At 37.7% G+C, this 20841-nt stretch overlaps 1 long non-coding RNA gene across 1 annotated transcript; it reads left to right on the top strand.

Annotated features, from left to right (window-relative positions):
- The first annotated feature begins 6035 nt into the window (after positions 1-6035).
- Positions 6036-15293, top strand: LOC127469262 (uncharacterized). The gene is made up of 3 exons (XR_007903912.1): positions 6036-6175; positions 11087-11169; positions 14497-15293. It is a non-coding gene; the product is annotated as an uncharacterized LOC127469262 (long non-coding RNA).
- The last annotated feature ends 5548 nt before the right edge of the window (positions 15294-20841 follow it).

A 20841-nucleotide genomic window follows, 5' to 3' on the forward strand; every position in this document is an offset into this window, starting at 1 on the left:
GTTGTTGAGCTGGCTTGAAGAAACTTGAATAGATATTTTCATATAGTATTCTGCTTCGGTACATCAAAGGTTCAACTCATAAGTGACTGAGCATATGAAAAAACACCAACATGGTGCTATTACCAATTCTGTTTAGTTAGCTAGTGTACTGATTTTGTTAAGCTATGAAATGGGTCCTTTATGAATATTTATAATAGGACTATCATTCTGGAACACTAAAAAAATATGTTTTTATTGCATAACCTATTCTCAGATAGTTAAAAAAAAACCTGAAAGGTATTTAATGACATGAGAAATTCCATAATGCATGTGTTATAGTGCTACATTATTGATTTATGTTGGAATCAAAGCATCCAGTATCACATAATAGATTAGAAAATCTGACAGACTGAGAGCTGAGGTTAATGCAGGGAACAGTAGTATGACCCTTAGCATTTAAGATCTTGCAATTATTTTAAATGAACAGTTACATTTGTCATTGATCAAATTCGACAGCTCCATCAAACTAAGGGTATCAGCAAATAGACAGAAGAAAGTTAAACTGCAAGGGGACTTAAAGGGGTCAGAATAATACAGTGTAAGAACGTGACATACATTTGTGTAAATTACTGAGGAGGAAAAAATACCATCAAAATTTGAAGATGGATTTCCTGAAACCACCAGGGAACATCTGGAGATGATAAAAAGAAAAAAACCACCAACAAACAAACTCAAACAAAACCCCCACAACCTAAACACAAGAAAGATGTTCTAGATTCTATGCAGGACTTGGGAGGAAATAGTGTAGCCTTCATAGCACTGGTGAGTCAGTATGTGGAATAAAACACGAGTTTTTGATTTCATTACATAGGAAACACTGGAGAAACTGAGAAAAGATAAAAACATCAAGCAAAATGCTCTAGGAGACAGTAAACCATACTTCTGATGTAACACATTTGAAAATACCCAATTGATATTAATTGCTTACTTCCCACTGGCTTTAGGACAGAGGTATGGGTCAAAGACAGATCTTAATTCAGTAAAACACTACAGTGCAGACTTAATTTTCAAAATGGGCTTGGGCAGAGTTTTTTTCTTCAGGCATTGACTTATTCTCAAAAATATTGGGGAAATATGGAATTTAAGCATACAGAAAATTTTTCACATTTGGAAGACTGTTAAATTGCAAACTATGAGAGACAGAAAAAGAGTAAAATAAAGGAAATCCCAGTGCAATAGGAGGTATATGGAGTAACTGGTTTTGGGAAATGCTAATTATCCTATATGCCTTATTTTCCTTTGGTGTAAATAATGATTTAAAATGGAAGACCTTTTTTAGTACACCTTAAAACATATTTCAATCCTTCCTGGACTTGCAGGGATCTACATCCCTAGGTGAGAGCAGAACAAATAGAAAAACTTCTTCCGTTGATCCTTCCACTTGCATTTGTTTCATTGAAAATTCTTGAGAAATAGAAAATTTTGCTTCTGATTCTATTAAAAAAACCCTACCTTTCACTGTCTTTTTTTTTTCACCTTCATTTTCTTTCACTTTGTGAATTTTTTAATTTTTTTTTAACACAGTAAATATATCCAGGATGACCGAGGAGTTTGGACAATTAGGCTTCTACAGTATAGTCATGAGGAATTGCTAATTGTGTAGCCTGCCAACCTCATACTGGGAACAAAAATGTTTCAACTTCTGCTCCTGTGTATGCATAATCCTGTGTGCTATCTAGCAGGAAGGAAAATGCAGTTTATAGAATCAAAATAATGTAATACTTTTCACCTATACACAGAATTAGCAGCATTAGAATATTTGCCATGGGGAGAAATATAAACAAATCTTTTCTCAGTGTTGGAACTTAGGAAAACATTCATGTGTGCAGGTGAAATTAAGAAGAAATAATTAATGACCTTACCTAAACACAGAGGCTGAAATTGGCAGGTTTTTAGCCCAGAGTACAGCTCAGAGGGACCAGCTTTAAATCACCTCCCATACACTGCTTTTCCTTCTGGCTATGTGAAATGCTGTTTGATAAGTTTCTGAAGATTTCTCTAAGTCTTCCCAAAGGGGTCTTCTGACAAAGCCTGTTATTCCAGGCTACATCCCTTATTGCCTCAGCACTCTTACCCTTGTCCTCTACTTCATCTCTACTTCACTGTGATGGTTTCCAAAGGACTTCTTTCCAGGGCTTTGAATCTGGTGATAGCTACTTGATTACCGACCAAAATCCAGCACTGGTTTCTGCAGATACTCAAGGCTGTGAGTAAAAGACATTGCATAACCTGTCTTCGGAGGTCGTGGGAGAGGTATCTCCAGGTATGCTGCAGAACCACATTTTCCAGCATATAGTCACAAATGTGAGTGTACTGATTTGATCCTTGAGAAACCTACTATTTACCAAGATCCTGGAAGTCTAACGGGAGAAGCCGCAAATGTCATTTCAAACTGCACTTGATGGTTGAGGTGGTTTTCCCCTTTTCACCTATAAAAGGAGAAAGATTATTCATAAGGTGAAAAGTGGAAAGTCACCTCAAACATCAAGTGCAGTTGAAAAGGCTCAAGAGAAATTTTAATTAAGTCTTGATGATTATGTGAAGATTATTTTGGTGAGCCTGAAACAAGCTGAATTTTACTCCATGTTACATTTTAAATTGTTTTGTCCACTTTTTTTTTTTCACTAGACTTTCAGTAGCTTTACAGGTTATCGCAACACTTGGAGATCAAGAGCAGGACTAAAAGTCTCTAAGTCTTAAATATAGTTTCTTCTTGGGTGATTTAGATACTTAAACACAGATTTGTAGATGCTGCCCAGCATCTACATATCTTCAGATATCTTCAGATCCAGCCCAGCAAAAAGACTTTTGTGACTAACTTTTGCTGAATTCACCAGAGTTAGCAAGATGTCTGGCTAACATGGGTGATAAGCCCTGAGAACATAATTCATACTGAGTTGCAATGAAAGTCAAGCACCCAATTCATTTAATCCAATATTCACAGCATCTCCTGCAAGTTTACCTTCAATAGAACAACTGCTGTATGAAGGCATGGTATTGTATGCAGGAATGATAAAAACCTAAGAGCTTCTGCCTTTCCGGGCTGATAACTATTGTCTCTCTCTGAAGTCAATAAGCAGCCATAACAGCCAGACATGAAAAATTAATATTCTGAACAGAACACTTTGGTGCTTTGGAGATCTTTTGCTATATACCAACAGACAGATCTCAAAATAAATAAAGACACTCTTACTGGGAAATCATCAAATTTAACAAACCAGTTTGAATGCATGCATTCTGGCAGGCTTGTTTATTTCCTCTACTTTTAAGGACTTCCTACTGCCTATTCCCTTGTTGCCAGGAATTCAAACATTGAGTAGGAACACCTTGTTCTGCATGCTGCTTTCCAAAATACTTGTTGGAGACCACACAACAGAAATATTTTGCCACAGGTGAAAACAAATACATCTGAATAGCAATTACAAACAATTACTTAGCTTTTTAAAACATTTTGGTTGCGTGTTTGTTTGTTTCCTCTTTCCTTTTAGACACTTGCTTGTAATTTGTTAAACTCAATCAAATAATTTTAGAAAACATAATAAACATTTAGTATGCATCAAAGCCATCTGGCAGTGCTATGCACTGTGCACAGAAACAGTGGGATTCATCTATGCATATTAAGCATTGGAAGTTGTTCACTCCCTAAGTTTTACATTAGCAACCCAAACAACCCAGGCTGAGAATGTGCTTAAACAAAAGAAGCTAATCAGCATAAGAGTTTTAGAGCCAGGGCATTCTGAAAATCTCATGAAACATCCTTATACTCTTTGGCATTTAAATTCCAGTGAACACCTAACCCCTCTTTCAGATCTATCTCAGCTGTTTTAGAGGATCTAATGCAGGTGCCCAGGTCAGGGCTGATGACAGAGGAGTCATGAGCTGGTCATACTTCCAGCTCGGACCAGTGCTGATTACAGTGTCAGACAATCTAAAGTACAACAAGATTTTTTTTTTATTTTTAGATGCAACAAACACAGTTGCCACACAGAATTACTACAATCAAATTCAGGCAGGTGATTGGCACAGAAAAAGGAAATCCCTGTGAGAGGAACATGGCTCAGGCTCTTACAAGGTGCAAGTACTCCCAAGACTGCTTGAGTCAAGCAGTGTTGGTCCTTATTGCTAATTTTTGGTGCTGGAAAAAAACCAAGTACATTATCATGCACATACCAGACATGTGGGTAATACTACAAATTTGCTCAGAAGGACTTTGATCCTGACACAGAAGAGGAGGAGGAGGAAGGTAGACCAGAGTTTTGCTGCTTCAACAAACCTTTCTTTCCTCTTCATTTCCCAGTATAGTCTTTACCCGGAAAGAAGGATAGAGAGTACCAAAGTCCTTGTTTTATATATTATAGGACAGACGGGTTTGCATGCTTGAAAATGATTATATTGATAATACAATGTCACCCTCAAAATTCTGGAACTCAATACCTGCTGTTTTTTACCTTCACATGTGAAGAAGTAATTCCTGCTTCAAAGAACTTATAGTAGAAGAAGAGTCAAATTTAAAATATTGAATTTGACCAAAAAAACCCCCTGTGATATATACTAAAAAAGAATGTAATTTCAAAAAAAAGTTTGAATAGTTTCACATATAATTTGTTGAAGTAACCCCCTTTATTTTCAGGGAAGGCTTCACCTTAATTATCTCTAGGTGAGGTCTGAGGCATTTCAGAGAGGTAAGAAAGGGCAGCAACCCCATCTAGCACCTGACACAGGTGCAGCAAACTGTGTCTAGTGGCCCCTGACTGCCTGCCTACTACAGGAGGAACTTTAATCTTAGCCTTACAGCGTCACCTCATATAGGATTTTCTTTCATACTTATTGTGACCTGTTACTACTGCTTGAGTAGTATAGAGTATAAGACATCTGTTGAAACACCCTGAGACTTGAAAAGGTTCACAGTTCTCTTGCAAGAGCATGACTTCACAGCTGCTAAAATAAGTTTCCCACATTTTTTTGTTTCATAGTTTCTACAGATTAAAATACCTTCACTAATATTTGCTTGTTACATGACTAATTGCTGTTCTCCTTGGACTTACCAGTCTGTTACTTCTGGATAAGTAACCTGCTGTGTCCGAACACTGCTCTGATGGTCCAAACTCTGTAGCATATTTTTTGCTATAGAAACGTAAGAAAAATTGGCTACAGTCAACTACAGTTCAGCCAACAGACCCTCATAGGTACTAATAGTTTGTTGGCATGTTGTCGGCGGAGGGGCTCTGGGACAAACTGCACACGACCAATATGATCTGCAAAACGTCCACTTTATTTACAAAAAGATACCCTTTATGTACTTTTCCTACACCCCAGTGCGTGATCTCTCTTCTACATTATTGGTTACATGAAAGTGTTCATGGTATAAACATGCCCTATTGACCACTTCTAGTTGGATTATTGTAGGTGTCCACACAAGGTGAGGACACTTGTTTACCTTTTGAGACTCCTCCTTAATCTTGGCACAGATCCTTCTTTGTTTCAGCTTCAGAGCCTGAAGCCATGGTGACTGTGCATTTTATACTGTCTGTGCCTGGCCATGTCAAGGCAAGGCCTACAAAAATGCAGGAGAAATTGCTCACACAATCCTGCTCTCTCTACACCATGTCATAATATTACAACATTAAAAAAATCCTTTGATTTCTTAAGTAGTAAATAGATTGAATATGAAAAGTATCACTTACAGGACTCTGAAATATGAGCAGGGTTATTCCACAACAGGTCCTCTGAGTGCATGCGGCAAAAAATTACATATCTAAACATTCATGAGTACAACACTTTCATCAGAATTTACTACATTTTACCACCATCAAAAGCTGGGACGCAGGAAGAAAGTATTAGCAGTCAGAGCTTTTTCTGCAGTTTGTCATGCATGTCAGCCCAGGGAAAGACAAACTTGAGTTGGTAGTGACAGTGCAATTAAACAAATAGCATGAGACATGCCCTTCACTTTGCTGACACGCACTCAGCATACGTCAGAGCACACTCAGTAGAAGTAATTTCTGTCCTTGAGCATTCCCAGGAAAGGGATGTGATTCTCGCCTGCACCTGCACTGCTCTCCAGCCTCCAGCTCCTGATTAACACAACGTGAGCAGCAGTTGCAGCGCCAGTCTTTGCCTGTGCTGGATTTATAGGGTGAGATGAAAAACATTTTCAATTCATATGAGTAATGAGTATTACAAATTAGACTCAGATCAATTATTAAATGAAGCTGATTATGAAATATTAAAAGGAAACTATTATACATAATGTATTTGTCACAGATTAAAAATCAGCATTCACGTAATATCCTTCTATGCCTGATAATGTATTTGGATTTTTAGCATGTTTAAAAGGAGTGCAAAAAGTAAAGATAAGTGGGAGGGATGTGCATCTATTAAAACAAGAAATGGACTTGCTAATGACTTCTGCAAAAGAGAGTTATCTTCTGTCTTGGGTATAGTTTATCTCTGGTCTCTAGTGAGAACATGCAGGACATGACATCTCGAGCCTATGTACCACTGTCATCATTACTGACTTTGAAGACACTACTTTATTGTACACATTCAGGGAGAAGAAAAGTTTTGATTTAATGTCTAGCCCTGTCACTTGTGTGGAAGTTCTGTTGACTAAAGAGTGCTTTTGTACTAACAAAATGAAGTTGCTTTTCAGCTTGGGGTTTGTCATGACAGAAAGTACAAGTGATAGAATCACTTGTTCCCTGAGCTTCTTCTAAAACCCTGCTGTGCTGAGATATTTTGCACTGCATCAGATGAGTCAGTGGTGCAGCTTTCTCTCCATGCTTGATGTGCTGAGGACGTGATGCTGCTACAAAACCTCATTAAATTTATCTCAAAGTTAGCGACGGTTGAAAAAAAGAGGAATGATAGAGCAGGTCTTACGTTGGAAAATACTGGTTCCATGGAAATGAGACATTCTGTGGAGATTTGTTGGCCTTCATGAGAATCAGGGCAACGGGCAGAAAGCCTGGTTCTCCCTGGGTCCTCCTGACTTCCCAGGTGGTGAGGTGACTTCTGTCTTATCTGACATTGGCACCCTGCTTTCCTCCTGGGCTGGAGGTGTTCTGACCTCAAAGCTGGGGTGCAGCTTTCCCAGCATACTCGCACCAAGGAAAACACACTGGCTTCTGTGTCCTGATGGCTGAGCCCAGGAGGTGTGACCAAAGAGAAGGGGCAGGTGAAGAGGCAACGGGTATGAGTTCCCAAGGCACTGCTCCTGTCCAGGAGAATGGGGTGGGAGGCCAGTGGCTTCCTCATGTGCTGTGACAGGGGTGGAGGAGGGGCAGTAAAAGAGTAGAAATCTGGACTTGAGTGAGATACTGCCATGCAGCGGAATGCCCAGAGAGTGAGGGGTGAAACAGGTAGCCCATTGGATGGAAAGAGGGAAAGATTATATCTAGCTGCAAGAAAAACCCAAAATATTCCTGCAACCTGTCCTCTAAGGTTGTTTCCATTCAGTTATTTTGATGCTTCAGAAGGTAAGGTTGCATCCTGTAGTTACCCTGTGAGAAAGGAAAATTTTGAGGCACTTGTGTTTGTTTTTGTTGTCAATTTTTCTGTTTGAGAAGGACAGACAACTTCAGCCTTAATTTCCAAGATATTTTTTGTTGAAACCATTAATTAAGAGACTTGAAAAGCATTATTATATAATATTAAATATTAAATGATATTTAATTCATATATTTAGAAACTGAAAGGCAGTATATTTTTGGGTAATAGTAAATGATTAATCTTTTTTCTTTTTAATAGCTTTCCTGGAGGTTGAAAAATCTCCTTTGAAGCCTTTTCTATCTCTCGAATAAATATGTGTAGTTATAATTAGATAGTTTAGTTAAACATATATTGTGTAACCGAAAACCTGGAACAACTCCAATGCCATTTCTCTCTATTGTGTAAATATGTAATTAGACAAGATTTTTTCCAGTACTGCTGCTGATTACATTTTCTTCAGTCATGCAAGAATGGGATTTTTCTGCTCTTAGACATACTACAATCTGAGCTCTACAAACCCTGGTGCAGCATACTATCTTTTCCCTCCCAATTCAATTACCAATCCTTTGGCCACTATTGCTTTCTTCATGTGTCTCCTTCTTTTAAATGGGGCAAAACCTATGTGAGATGATCTGATACAAAATATCAATCTAAGAGAAGATTGACTAGGTACTCATAATGGTACTGGACATAGGGATGACAGCTAATGTTTTTCCATCACTTGTGGCTAGTCAGAGTGGAATAGGTCACAAGACCAGAGGATTCAGGTTCTGAGCATGCCACTGGTACACACCTACATGATGCCACTTGCATATTCCCTCTGCTGAGACGATGTAGGATACAATAGGTGACATGCTGTGGAAAGCACCCAGATGTGTTAGCTACTGCCTCTTGCAGCCCTTATTTATGGAGTAAAAGATCTGTCCTGAACTCTAACAGCCCTGATGACTAGTGAGGGAAACTGGCCACAAATGCTGAGCTGGACAGGCTATAGGAGTAAAACTTACCCTGACTATCTACATCTGACCCACTTGACTGAAGATTAATTTATACCTTGGAAGTAGTTTAGTGGTGGACCTGACAGTGTTAGGTTGGAATTGATGATTTTAGAGGTCTTTTCCCTAATATTTCTTAATTTCCTTAATATTTCTATGATTCTTTTTCTTGCACAGACCAGAGAAATACAAACACTTTTGTGTAAGCCTTGTGACACTGCTGATAACATCGTAGAGTAGGAAAAACTGGCAAAAATAACTGACAGGAACATGTCAGCACAGGACAGGCATCAGTTTGGTTTTACTTTGGCACAAATCTTTTTGTGATAAGAGCTTCCTAATAGTGGATTTTCATGTTTAGAAGTATTTTTGAATATGAGTGAGTAATTTTGAGGATTCATGGGGCTTGGGCAGCATTTTTATTATTTCTGTCTTTGATTGTATTTCCCTAAGAACATGCATCACTTTGAAAGACCTTTATATTCAGGAGGCAGCTAGAGTTTTTTAAAACATAATTAACATTTTAGTGAACTTCTGAAATAATTCAGGCATGTATGATCCATTTATGGCTCAGTGGGGAATTTCTCACCACTCACCAGTGAAACAGAACAGTGCCATGCTCCTATACTGCATTTCAGATGGTTGTTCTTAGACTGGCTGTCATTCTTATTTTGGTTGCCCCATAAATAAACTATAATGCTACTTTTCATGATGAATAAAATACTGAAATGGTTTCACTTGCTGAAGATCAAGAAGTTAGAAAGCATTATATATATGCTTTGAAAAAATAGAGCTGATGCTTCAGACAACTGCAGAATATTAAGACTTATCTTGGCAATAAAATTGATCTTTAAAACAAAAATTTTTCAATTTTCAGAGATTTGTGTTAATTCAGATATAAAGCGGAATTTTTTCTTTAAAGGAAAACCATCCACCTCTAACCTAATAAAATTTTTTGAGCATATGAAAATAATGGAGGTTAGTGAGGAAAAGGTCAATGTAGATTGCGAAGATTTAAAAAAAGAAAATGATAAAGTTCATTTAGAAACTCTGTGAAGTGATTCCAGAGTGAGAAATGTATCCTCAATGCCTTGAAAACCGCTCAGCTGTGAAAGGATGTGTGCACAGTCCATTTTTTTAAACTGTGGAAAGCCAACATCAGGTGTAACAAGGTGCTCTACAGGATTGATTGTTTAATTATCAGTTGTACTAATAGGAAAACATTATTAATCTATTACATTAAGTATTATGAGTGTGAAGTAAAGCAGTAGTGGGGCTGAAGAGCAAAATACTGAAAGTTTCCTGGGACACAACTTTATTTAAACTGATCAGTTCAACTGAGGACTGAAACTCATCAGGTCTTAAAAAAGAAAAGAACAGAATTTTCCAGCTTTGATTCACTGTTGATGTCTGCCCATTGTCCTGTACAACGACAATGTCATTTTGCCTACCTGTCCCAGAGCAGCTTTTAGTAATCCTCAATTTGGGGATTTCAAGCTCAATCTATACTCCTTTATTTGGAGAAATGGATTTTCAGAAAGCCATGATTAGATAAGGCTGGATTTTTTTATTCTCTTACTGCATATTCTGGCTTAGTTCTTTGGGTGAGCCTGTAGGTACATATGTATGGCACAAGGGGGAAGCAAGCCATCACAAGATTTGGGACTTCCCAGCTGTGCCAATCTGGACTGTAGTGGCTGGATGCAGAGTAATAATATTGAAAAAAATAAAACCCAAACAAATTAGAAAAGAAGGGGAAAGGCAAAGTAATTCACTCATCTTCCTGAGGTGCATGTTTCTGAATTGCAGGACAGCAGGGTGTTCCAAGTGTTTTGGACTGAAACCCCCGAGGGATCCTTGTCCGTCCCATCCACTGTCTTCTGCTTTCTTTATAATTGATATATTCCTACCATCAGGAAAAGTGTGAAACTTTTTGACCAAAAAAAGCTACACTGCAATTTTTTTTTCACTTGAACTGAACAATTCTCCTTAAAATAACAGTTTGGCGTTTCCCCAGAGAGATGAAAACCAAAGCCTGATCTGTCATAACTAATAACAGCAGAACTTTGTCAGCCAAACAGTCAGCAAAGACCTTAGGAGGGAGGGAATTAGTGGGATTTATTAACATGTTGCTGTTGCCTGAACATGTGCAACACATTCACTATACAGCTGTTGAATGAAAACGTGCCACAGCATTCTTACAAAGTGGTGCTTTTTTGTTGTATTTTCTTATCTACTGTAAAACCTTCAAAATTAAAAAAAATCATTTGTTTGCATGGAAAACAAGTCTGCTCATTAAGAAAGGCTGAAACAATGCACAGAAAGTGAACATTCACCTAATCTTTATTCATATTTGGGGTAACAACATACACCTGACTCAAGAAAGTATAGAAAACTGCAACTGATTAAATAATTGTGGGTTTTTTCCCTCATAATTATTGGTTTACAGTACTTGAAGGTCACTTCATATCATAGGTATTTTTGCTAATACAAAAAATGCGAAAATATTTTTTCCTCTAAAACAATTAAGAAAACTGATAATGAAAATTGTTTACATACAGGTACTTCTGCATCTTAATTATTCTGTTTTCAAATGGAAACAGGATTTTGATGACAAGAGGAAATGGCCTCACGTTGTGCCACGGTAGGTTTATATCAGATATTAGAAGAAATTTCTTCACAGGAAGGGCTGTAAAACATTGGAACAGACTTCCTAGGGAAATAGGAGTCACCATCCCGGCAGTGTTCAAGAAAACTAGTGGATGTGGCACTTGGAGACAGTTTAATGCTGAACATGGTGTTGGTGCTGGCTTGATGGCTGGACTTCATGATCCTAAAGCTCTTTTCCAACTTTAATGATTCTATGATTCTATGAAATGCTGCCAAATGCAGCGAACTCCAGCAGAACTTCATGACTCACTTACCTGAAGTGATGTCAAAAATCACCTCTCAACCCTATGATGTCACTCCTTGCTGTTAAAGGGATTCTGCAAACACTGAGTATGAGGCCAATCCTTTATTCAGGTACATGTCCCTTATGGCTGCAAACTGCCTGTAGAATTTTAGTGTGACTGCTCATGCAGGTAAAGCTAAGGGTTTTTTTGAAATGCTGTAAATAAAAGGCTACAAATGGTCTTTTACTTTTCTTAGAAGAAAATTATTATATTCACAGCTTCTAATTGGGTTGGCATTGTAGCAACTCTGTAATTTCTCACCATGTTCTTTGATATAGCATGGATCAAAAAAAATACATCAGGAAAAGCTTTAGGTTGCTGTAGGTGTTTATAGGAGGGAGGTGTTGGTGATTTACTTTCACTACCATGTCTCTGAGATCCTACTACAGTTGTGGCAGCACCCGCTCCTGATTGAGGGGCCTAGGTGGGCTCCACCTCGCTGCCAGATGCACTGGTAACACATCTGGAGAGCAGATGCTGTAACTTTTAAAGACAGTAGCATACGGTGCTGTGTTCTTTTGCCCAAACAGAAGGTATTATAACATCAGGGATATATCTGAACCAGGCAGGTGTTTCACTTCTACCGGCTCTGAAATAGCCCTGAGTTCACGGAGAAAATACAGCCCTCCTTTTGTTATTTGTGATTTCCTAAAGGTCATTGCAATAATTTAAGTTGCCACCACTCACTTGTTAGGATTAAATCTCATGTTCAGAGGAGACCTTGCCTGGCGGGGCAGCTGCCCAGGGTGCCCAACCCCACAGCCAGGACTGTCTGTCCATATGGGCTTCAGCCTTAACCTTGATGTTTCAAGCAGCCCCGAAGGTTGGTACATCCTACTTAGTAGAATGCTTCTGGCACTGTTATGTTCCACTAGGACACTGAAATCAAGTGACCAGAAGGAAAATCAAGACTAAGGAGATGAAATTCCCAGGAGCTGGCAGACAACAGTGGAACTCACAGGAGGTCAAAAAATAGTCCTGTCTTCTGCCATTACCAGCACTTAATACAAGCCACATTCTTTTAAACTGAATTTTGTTTCAATGCTAAAATAAATACTGTACAGACCACATCATCCCTCCACATTGCCACTCAGCCACAGGAACCTTAATAGGGACAAATCTGTTACTCCAAGCAAAGGTTAACTGAATAAAGCAAAATTAATTGAAAAGCTACTTGAAAAAACTGAGAAAGGAGGTTAATAGAGGCACTGATCTTGTCATTTCTGTTGTGAAGTGGTGGGATGCTGCTCATGTTTGCATGGAAATAGCTACCTCCTTTGTACAGGTATTGGGGTTTTACTGATGTCAGAAAAATGTTGGTGATCAGAGCTGTGGAAAATAAATGAATTATAACCACATAAAAATACCCTTAAAAAGGAGAAAAACTGTGAAGCTGTTTCCAAAAACTGAAGTTCCAGAATAATGAGGTAAAATTACATCTGTAACTAAATGTAGACAATCTGGTCTCAGGAGAAAACTGAAAAATTTTATGTTCCTTATAAAGATCATCTGAAACTTGATGAGAGAACTGAAGTATCACCCCATGGTCAGTAAAAAAGGTAAATATAAACACAGTGTATTTTTAACTGGGACATCACATTCAGGTTGGAGACAGAGTAGATATTTACTGGAAAAGGAAAGAAATGTACAACTTAAATAAAACAGATTTTTTTTGCCACAGATGGGAAGACATGTATTAAGAGTCTTAGTAGTGTGCATGTTACCATGATATCAACTAATCATTAATTTTGGTTTAAAGCCATACTTGCATTTAGTTCTAATCTTTATTTCAAATTTATTTAATTATTTCCAATTATATGTACTAGCCAATTTATGCAAAATGGATATTAGGAAATATAAGAAAAGAAGGAGAAGCTTCTATGTAGATAATTTTATAAGATACCTCAGTCAGTTTGTGACTTGATTTCCCCATACTTTGAGTTTCACTTGAGTTTCTCATATCTCCTTTTTTACGAATAGATTTTTGTACTGGAACCCAGCACAACCTAGATTTGAATAGGACCAGAACTTTGGGTTGTAGCCTTCTTCTGCCTGTTTGCTGTCCTTTTTATTGCTTTGGGGTCAGATACTGGATATTTTATTTCTGAAATTTATCCTCATCACAAGATAGCTTGTATTTCCCATCTTCTCTGTCTCTTCCATTTAGAACCACAGTAATACATTCAGATTTGTTTCTAATCCTTAATGGCAGTTTAAATTAAAAATTTATGCATGTAGCAGTTGAATATTTGCACATGATAATAAAACTACTTCTATAATCCCTCAGGACTCCATTATGGCCTACTTGCCAGCTAGGTTTCTACTGTGGGGAATCCTCTGATGCTCCTAGGAAGGACAAGGTGTTAAATTTTCAGAGCTATTCTGTTATACTTGAAATCTTGACATTGGGAGAAACGACATGCAAAACATTTGCAAACTCTACTTTTTGCATTGATTTTGATATTAATTATAAAAGCTTTCTGAGAGATGGGCTAAGAATTGATGAAAATTGAGATGGAGGCCAAAGTCCAGGCACATCACTCACTCTGCAGCAGTGTGGGCTGTAGGGCTGAAGAGATGCAGGGGTGTGAGAAGGCAGTGAAATGGGAGATGGTGAGAGCAGAGGGTCCTGTGAGCTCACAGTGTCAGTGAGACTACTAAGCCAAGTGGATGTTATTCACTATTAGTAAGAGTTAATCAAAACCAGGGAGGTTTTTAGACTAAATTTGGAAAGGGGGAGGTTTGTGTGTGTTTTACTATTCTGAGACCTTTTGTAGTTCAAAGGGAAACATGTAGGACAATGAAAGAACTGTGTACGACTTTACAACTTCCACCTATTACTATCTTTTTGGGACTTATGAAATTTGTGTAGCACTATAATTCTGGACCCACATTCAGATATTTCATTCTCTTTGGTGAATTTTATTCACAGAACTTGGGGAGAAAAAGCCACATGCTCCCCACTATTTTAAATATAGCATAGGTAGGTAGACTAAAAAGTTGTTTGCACCTTGCAGGTAAGCTGCACCCAAAAAAGCAGTTGCTACACACAGTCGCAACACAGCAAACCCAGTTTCTGCACACAGAAAACAGTTTTTGTTTTGAGTGTGTACAGTGAAAAATAAGGCCATACAAAAGGAAGAAAAAGGCTCCTGATGGTTTCCTGGAAAAATCTAGCTCCTGGGGAGACATTCCCAGAAACTGAAAAAAGGCTTAAAACAAAGGAAGGAGTGATATGGAGATAACATGACCTTTTTTTTGTAAACATCCTGGCTGCCGAGAACTCGGGAATTGGATCCATGGGCCTATTTCGTCTGTCTATCACCCCAAAAATTAGATTATTGACTATAGCCACTCAACTGCCTAAAGAAAAGCATATAAAAAGAGACTGGACATAAAATTGGGGAAAAGTTCCATCAACACTGTGGAGGTAACCAATGGGCTACCTTTTCTTCCTCCACCTTCTCAGGACGCCTTGAGGTGAGCAATCGTTTTATATACATACACTAATTTTACTTTTGCTCCATAGTACTTTAAAATCTTTACTCTTCTTTGTCAGTTCTTTTGATTTAGGGCAGGTGCTCAAGTTCTTGCTTTACTTATTTGTTGTAAATTGTCTTACTTATCTGTAAGTTGCTTTAAGGTGGGTGCTCAAGTTTTTACTTATTCTTTGTTAGTTCTTTTGCTTTAGAGCTTTTGCTTAGGTTTTGTGCTATTAGTATTCTTTGTAAGCTGCTTTTGCTTTAGCAGGTGTGCCTATGTTTTGTATTATTATTATTATTGCTACATAGTTTAAGTGTGCTTTTTTGCAGTTAGACCCTATTCTAGACACAGGGAAACCATAAATTATCACAAATACCTATTAATAAATGTGTTATTTCGTGAACAGTTAGAGTGAGTCCATTTTTAGGTGCTGACAGTTTCATTGATGGCCAAATAACTCCTAGGAAAAACCTGCTGAGAGGTTTTTCTACTGCTATTCAGTGTAGTCCTTATATAAAAAGTTATCAGATGTCCTGTCTGTCTCAGTGAATCTGTTAAGCAAAGGGTCTCATTAAGTGAGATGCTAACAGATTGAGTTGGACATTAAAAGGCTTTAATCTTCTAGGGGATGCTGATACCAAAAAAACCCCCAATTATTACAGGTTGGACAGAGAATTCATCTTTTCTACCCCTTTTTATGTGACAGAGTGGAAAACAAAATCAGAGTTCCCTGAAGTCCTGAGAGCCAAGAAATGGTAGTTCTGTGACCCGCTGCCTCCCAAGCCACCTTTTGGAGAAGCACTGCCTGGAGAGAGTGAAGTCTTCACACCTGCTGAACCTCTAGGCTCTCTCACAGCTGGACAGGCTGAGATCCTGATGTCCTTCTCTCCCTCTTGATCCTCTCTACCTCCTTAAAGCAAAAGTATAAATGGTAATAGCCCTTGAAAAGCTTCACCCTTACAGTGGCCATGCATTCACATCCACTTAAGCTTATATGCAATATAATACAAAAATACCAGTGGTTGAAAGCTGTTATCTGAAAGGTGAAAGTAAAAAGTTTTACATTAATGTTTGTTCTGTAGAAAGAATTCAAGTGGGCTTTTTTCCTTCTACTTTTTAAACAAACTTCTTGGTGCTTCTTAAAATTCCCTGAACTACTGCTATGAGTAGTATTGCTTAATACATCATACATTAAAGAACAAGACTTCATGTGAAAACATAGCTCCGTTTAGATTATGCTTTCATGCATCAGAAAAATTAATTTAAAAGCTTCTTAAGCCCCTCTTGAGAATTGACTTGATTCCCACATCATTTTGCTCAGAAGTGCACTCAAAATCTCTTAAGGACAAGACACAGTCCAATTGGCATACTTGAAAATTCTTAATTGTGACTAGAGTACAGCAGCTTATTTTAAGAATATGATTTCAAAGAAATATTTTTTTCTTCTTCAAGAATCATTGCAATTGTTAGTTATCTCTTTGAAAATTCCATGAAAACCTTAGCAGTTCAACTTCAAACTTGGGTTTTTGGAAATTAAACTGTTTTGTTGCCCCAGAAGATATAAATTACTAATGTTTAACTCAACAGGTGTAAAAATCCTGCTTCTTTGTGTATTATTGAATGTTTTATAGCCAGGTTTCAGGAAAGAATTGTTATCCTTGAGAATAGGACTGAAAATCTCAGTCTTCTGACTACCCTATTATAGCTGTGACAGTAGTGATGCACAGAGTTTCATGGTGCTATTTCAGGTATTTGTTGATACGTAAAGTCACATATTATTATTGCCACGGGAAGCCTCTATCTCAGATACCTTCAATAATATGAAGATCAGGCATCTAGTCTAGGAGAGCCAAGACCAGACATCTGTCTCACCTGGGGGTGGGTGTCAGAGGACTTCCCAGTGGTAAGCCATCCTTGCACTCCTGCCGCCATGTCTCTCCATGATGCAAAGGAAACTGAGAAAACTTGCTATCAGCACTGAATGTTAAATGTCAGACACTCAACCTCATGAATCTGGTTTTATGATTTAACATAATCTGCTACAAACATCAACACAATTGTTTTCTTTTTTTTTTTATAATTTTGTTCGTTTTAAAGATGTTGTTTTGAAGTGCTAGCTTTATTTTTTGATTCAGGCTGAAAGTTAATAACTCAGATTGTTGAAAAAGGATTTCTCTGTGCTGTCATCTGACATAAGACAGACTTTTTTTTTTGTGTGAAATAAGGCTTTCTTCTGTTTATGATGCAGTTGGCCAGACCCAGATTCATCTCATCCCATTTCCCTGACTACCTGTCCTACTAAATCATGAGGTGCTGTTATTGTTGAAGATCCAATGGAAGTTGCACCAAAATATTCACAAATAAAAAACTAAGATTGCAGGTGTATTACTTTAGAGTAAACACTTTCAATTTTTAAGCCCCCTAAAACATTCCGTATACATCCCTATATGTGGAGGTTCAGCCTATTGTCAACAGGTAGGTTTGTTCGCTTTTGTTATCTTTCACAGACCCCTTAGGAGTAGTCTAGAGACTTGCCCAAGGACCCACAGATAAATGGTTAAAAAAAACCTCCCTAGAGTAAAAGGCAAATTCTCTGACCTCAATTTCACGGTTATGCTGGAGTTTGTTTTTGATGAAAGTAATTTTCAACAGCATGGATGAAGGGAAGACTTTCTTGTCTAGAATACAGGCACAACCAAGACAAATATATGTGGCAAGTCCTAATAGAAAATGGGCTTGGTTAACACATAAAAAAAGCTTTAAATATGTTTTCAAAGATGAACAAGGGATGGAGGAGATTTTGTGAATTATGAACGTCTAAAGAGATAACAGCTTAGTGCAATAGCTGAGAATTTTGAGATATTTGTTGGAAGAAGACAAAAAGTGACAAATATTATAGACAGGATGAAAGGGACATAATGAGGCTTGTGAAATACATTAAATTTATTATGTCAAATAAACACCATAAATCATTATGTTGAAAGGGACATTAAGAGTTTTCCACCGAGACAGATTAATTTTTCCTTTTGTGTGATTTTCTAACTTTCCTAAAGACCTTGAATAGTCATTTCAGTGCTCTTCACTTATTAGAAAGATTTTCCACCTATCCAGTTTAATTTTTCAGTATACTATATACCTTTCTATACCTATCACTTTTCTTCCCTTACTTAAAACTAATCACACCACTTTTCTAACCACACCTGATTTTTGTACCCTCTGAGCCTCTCCAGTACAGAAAGATATTTAAAATCCTTCTCTGCCACTTAAAAGGCATTTCACAAATTCACAGATGCTTTCTAATGCTCATTCTAAGAAGAATTCCTCGTTCAGTGAAAGTAATATTTTGCTGAAAGACCTGCAGTCCCAAAGAAGGGGGAGGGAGGAATTTACAAGAGGAATCGGGGCTGAGGAACAATTTTAAAGAAGAACGTGAAATGGATTTAAGCATTTTTTCACAATTCTAATAAGAAAAGTCATGAAGCTTATGAAACTTTGGAGGACATATAATAAAAAATAATCTTTTAGGGTTATGACCTCCTTTCTCATTTTGCATGTAACTTTAATAGGAGGCAAGCACAAACTGGGATAAGGAAATAGATGTATCAGATTAGAGGCTTCTAAAAGTCCTTTTCCTGGATCATAAATCTCTTCCTAACATTTTCAATTATTGCAATATGTTAAATATAGTAGTTCTTACTTGAGGATTACATGAGATTTTCTGCAGGCAATTATTTCTCTTCCTTGTCATTAACACAGAAGAGGTATACTAAACAGGAGGCATATGCTGTACCGTGAGTGCCGTGTGTAGCTGCACTAAGAAGGGTTTATTTATTCAATTGCTCTGGTAAAAGGGGCCAGGGTTACCGCTAATAACTGAGAAAACAAGCAGAAGAAAGAGAGGTGTCCCACAAAGATTTGCAAGAAGATTCAGGATTTATAGGATGAAGGTTAGCATTCACATACATGCATAGCACCCTGAACATTTGTGAAATTTGTCCCCTATGAATTTTTTCTACCTTTTACAAGAATGAAAGAAAGAAAAGAATGGAAGATCACCAGAAAGAGAATAAGATATACGAGGTAAAAAGAATAGATCCTGGTGTCACTTACTGGTCAGAAGTGAGGGAGAAACTTTCAGGAACTGCTGGAAAATTGTTCTTCCATAGCATGGAAAAGAAGGCAGAGGAGTATTGCCTTGAGTGAGTTTTCTGTCTTAAAGCTGCATTAAATCCTTCCACTTTCTAAGATATCAATGATACATTCAGTAATTATCTCTTAAGGTAATAAACCACAAGGTACAATGACAGGGAGAGTAGGATTCCAAGAACAGGCAACTGGGTTTTGGATTCTAGCGGAAGAGGGTCTGCTGTGCCCTTTAACAATAGTTTGCCTTTTTCTTTGCTACACTGCTTACTGTCAGCAGCCTCAGGTAGATTGTATCTGAGATGGCCAATGCTATCAGATCCTTCACAGACTTCATTTGCCTCACAAGCACAGAAGAAGAAAAAGATCAGAAGGAATGAGCCTGTTTAGACTTAAGAAGTAGAGAACATATTTACCATTCTCCTCTTCAATATTTACAAACCACAGCCACAAAATTGTGTTTTCCAATGTCTTACTGTAACACTAATCTTTCAGTGTCTCCAGCTGAATAAAAAAGTGATGCCAAGGGACTGTCATCCATCCTTTTTGTCTTGTATAGCATTTCCTATAACTGCTCCCAGAGTGTAATAAGGAAGACCAGGAGCTGGAAGAGATTGACAGACAGTATGTTTTAATCACTGTAAATTTACTTTGCAGATGCTGTTGGCTGTATCATTCTGTAACTTTGCACATACAGACACTTTCACCTCTATCTCCTTTTCTGAAGGACAGGCAAAAAGCCGCTTCTAGTGAATGGTGCTTCTTACTGAGGAGACTGACGTTTCAAATCATAGCTTCCCCTCAAACTATCAGGTAGGCAGGAGGCCTCTCCACCTAAGGTTGTTAAAAGCAACACTAACTGCAGCATGGTGGATTATGCTCCCTCTGACAGGTAATGCAGGGCATTGACACAGGGGTCTGCAACAGTCCTGCTCCTTTGAAATAGAGAGCAACCACATTTTTTTAACTCGTGGGCTTTTTTTAAAAATCTGGGCTCTGGCTGGAAAAACCCCCACATTTTTTCTTATATTTGTATATATATTTCCTCTCGTATTTACAATATTCTTTCTAGTTTTCTCATTTCTCAAATACGATTATTTATATGATCATTAAAAAGGAAAAAAGATATTTATTTCAGGAATATTAATGTGAAAAACAAATGATTGGTCTGTGAGAAAATAATAATTATGTTTATCAAATTGTTGAGCGGAGCTGGTAGTGCTTCGGTAATAAAGCAGTGCTTTATTGAGAGAGCTGTTACATGGTATTAATTCTCATTCACAAAACTTCAGGTTGGTTTTTTTTCTTTACTGCCTAATTGTGCAAAAATAAAAAAAAATTCCATTAAGCACCTACTGAGTAGGAATTGGTAAAGAAAAGACATTCCAGTGCTTTCTTTATTGTTCAACATGATCTGAAAATGCTCGTATATCATACTGGAAACACAACAAATCAAAGAATGTGAAAAACAGGTGCGTTCATTAAAAATGTTTGAAAAAATCCATGGCTTGTCTTGAAGAACCAGGCTTATTTTGCCCTGAATTTTTGGAACTTTTGGTGTCTCATATTGCTCTTAGACATTAGCTCATGGGTGGTAAGGACTCTGGTACCAAGATAAATGCTGTATATGACATAAGAGGGCACAGATATACTTCTCATTGAAGGAGATTACCTCTTTCTGGAACCACTGGCTGTCCACTACCCCATCCGTTGTTTCAGATTGTGACACATTGACC

Source organism: Manacus candei, unplaced genomic scaffold (genome assembly GCF_025592945.1).
Source record: "Manacus candei isolate 608988 ecotype Guabito, Panama unplaced genomic scaffold, ASM2559294v1 h1tg000017l, whole genome shotgun sequence".
NCBI classification, from domain to species: domain Eukaryota; kingdom Metazoa; phylum Chordata; class Aves; order Passeriformes; family Pipridae; genus Manacus; species Manacus candei.